This window comes from Camelina sativa, chromosome 9 (assembly GCF_000633955.1).
Source record: "Camelina sativa cultivar DH55 chromosome 9, Cs, whole genome shotgun sequence".
Classification (NCBI taxonomy): Eukaryota; Viridiplantae; Streptophyta; class Magnoliopsida; order Brassicales; family Brassicaceae; genus Camelina; species Camelina sativa.
The window spans coordinates 12556272-12559252 of NC_025693.1; the positions used below are offsets into that span (position 1 = coordinate 12556272).

Sequence of the window (2981 nt, forward strand, 5' to 3'; positions counted from 1 at the left end):
AGAGGGATTCCAAGGAAGAAAGATCGGTTTGGCGGGGGTTTATCGTTTTTTGCCGGATTGTAATGGGAGCAGTAAAGTGGTGGAAGGATGGGGAAGTGATGCTGTAGTGGTCAAGTGTATGGAGTGTAATGAGAATGGTGTTGTTTGTTGTCCCATTTGCAGCTTTACACAACACTCACTAGTAATAATGGCATTTCATTTAAATTGTAAGATAAAACTTCTAATTTTTTTCTTTACAGTCTCTGTGTTTCAAGATCTTGGTTACTATGGTGAAGAAACTTTGTCTTTGTGCAATGGTTAGTGGTTAGTTTACAAACCTTATATGTATGTTTGTAGTTTGTCTAATGAATTGATGACTAAATCATCATGCTCGGAAGAGTAATAGTTGGATTGAGATTTGGAGACTTGGAGTTAGAAACCAACATCACATTGTTATACTCTTATGGTCTAGTAGGAACCCATTTGCCAAAAATAATAATTACTACTTCACTAGTCAAAATGAAGTGAAACATAACTATCTACGTGACTTGATGTGTCTTTTAAATCTTCACATCATTACTCAAAATCGAAATTGCCGAACCCATTGTATGTCAAATATATGATTATATTATTTTTATGTTTAAACGACACATTGCACAGTGCTAAGTAGCTCACAGACCATATTCTTTCCACTCAAGTTTTACTTTGATCGACTTGTAAAAAACACTATGTTTAAAAACTTAGGAAGGATTCAATAATATTCAGGAATGACTCCTTGCAATTCAAGAGGGTCTGCCTGAAATTAGTGTCTCAAAATATTATATGAAGATTACATGTTTAAAAGTGTATCTGAATAAATTTCATGATAATGGCTGAAAAAACTAAGGAAGGATTCACTTATATTCTTGGATGGATTCAATAATATTAGCCCTTTATATCGTTGTATATTATGTTTTAGGAAATATTCAGTAATATTCATGAAAGACACCTATAAATTCAAGAAGACTTTCATGAAAAAGTTTTAAGAAATTAAAATTTTATAAAAATCGGCCAAAACAACTTACAAGAGATTGTAAAAACATTAATTCAAATTCATGAAAGACTTCTTGAAAATTAGGAATGATTCTTACATATTTAGTAAGGATTTCTCTAATCAGGAAGGCTTTCATTGAGAACAAAAGAAGAGATTTGTGATACATTACCCCTTACTAATGAAGTAATTTGTGATATATTGGAACAAAAAATAAATAAAGAGATTTATACATATATCTCTAAGTTTAGGAAGGATTCCATAATGTTTAGGAAGACTCCTTGAATTTTATAAAGGTCGTCTTAAATATTTGAAACCAGCATCTATGTGGCTAAAAGCATTGATCTTACATGTAGTGTAACTTTTTTCTTTCAATATGTTAACAAAATGTATAAGTAATTAAGAACCTAGCTATGTGTATTCTTGGGTAGAGACACACACGGCATAAGAGTTAATCATACACAAGCTGACATGTCTTTGAAACTTTGCCCGTAGGCTTTAACATCCTTAACATACGATGATTTTTGTTTCTACATTTTGTCGAGAATGTCGCCATCTTTAGACTAGTAGCATTACATATTATGTACTCAGCTGTGTATACATTGCTGTGTTTTCTTCCACTTCCAAGGCTGTGTCACCAACATGAGAAAAGCGAGTCACCCAACCTGTTAAGAGACAGAACCTAAGCAGTCACATGAGCCTTGAAGGCCAACACACATAAACATACTTACTCTAATCCTCAAATTATGGCTTTACATGGGATCTTTGGCACATCAAGCTTGTCACAGAGTACATAGCAGAAGTGATTGCAATTTTTTGACAGAAAATCATAAGTTTATCTTGGCCATTCCCTGCTGAGCTCACACAAGATCTGATTTACCATGAAGGGTGTGCAATCTGTCTTCCCAAGAACAATTTTCTCACGATATGTGTACATTGGATTCGTACCACAGGACAGCTGAATACATAGTTCCTCACAATACCCGTAAGACCATTCATCATTACCATATACCTGCCCAAAATTATAAGGAGATGTCATAAAATCCGTTTAGGAAGGCCTTCTTAATATTTAAGGGTCCCTTCCTAAAGGTTCAACTATGATTCCTAAATTTTTTACAAAGGCGTAATTCAATCAATATTTGTGTGAGAAACTCTATGATATTAACCTATGAATGAAATTCCAAAGCAATAAGCAAACTGATCTCTACCAGGAACACTAGCTTGTCCCTCTCTTTTCTTGACAACTTTTAATGGAGTGTCATCACATGAAAATTTGATAAAAGCAGACAATATTAACCATCCATGTTAGTAGATTGACACAAGATTTCACTAAAATACCTCAAATGTTTTGTGTTATGCCTGCCAATAATCTGTAGATAAATCGGGTCTGCCTGTTATAAACCCCCAAGATAAATCCAAACATTTTGGTCATCATCTTGAAGAGACATCATAAATGTCTCCGTAAAACTCTCAAGCTGCACATAATTCACAAAACTCATTCCCAAAATTTGAAACAAAGAGACCCAAGTCAAATTTGAAATTGAATTCAAATCACCTTATTTGAAGTCTCTTCATAATATTAGACAATGAAGCATTCACTCTTATCAAACTCTCCTCCAATTTTCCGAAGAACAAGATAGTCAAATCAAAAAACACATCGGATTAAAAAAAAGTCAAAACCGGGTCTAACCTTTTCACCATCGGCGAGAGAAAGCATTTGAAACGCAATGGAGAGAGAAGCATGGAGAGAATCAACATGAGATTGCAGCTTGGCAATTTATTTATCTTTCTTGGTGACAAGTTCTCGGAGATCTGATGACTCCGATTCGAGATCAGACACATGCGTAGAGAAATCCAAAATCTTAGTTCTCTGCTTATAAATCTGAGCTTGATTTACCAATTTTACAGCTTCTCCAGATCTGCATATTCATCGTTAATCTCAAATTTGTTTGGTGAAGAAGAAGAAGCTCGT

At 34.2% G+C, this 2981-nt stretch overlaps 1 long non-coding RNA gene across 4 annotated transcripts; it reads right to left on the bottom strand.

The window, feature by feature from the left end:
* Positions 1356 to 2974, bottom strand: LOC109126658. Of its 4 annotated transcripts, none has more exons than XR_002033565.1 (4): positions 2565 to 2974; positions 2348 to 2484; positions 1741 to 2021; positions 1356 to 1638 (listed from the first exon to the last, which is right to left on the bottom strand). It is a non-coding gene; the product is annotated as an uncharacterized LOC109126658 (long non-coding RNA). The 4 variants fall into 4 exon arrangements; XR_002033564.1 differs by adding an exon at positions 2218 to 2253 and having other exon boundaries at positions 1356 to 2021; XR_002033563.1 differs by adding an exon at positions 2176 to 2253 and having other exon boundaries at positions 1356 to 2021.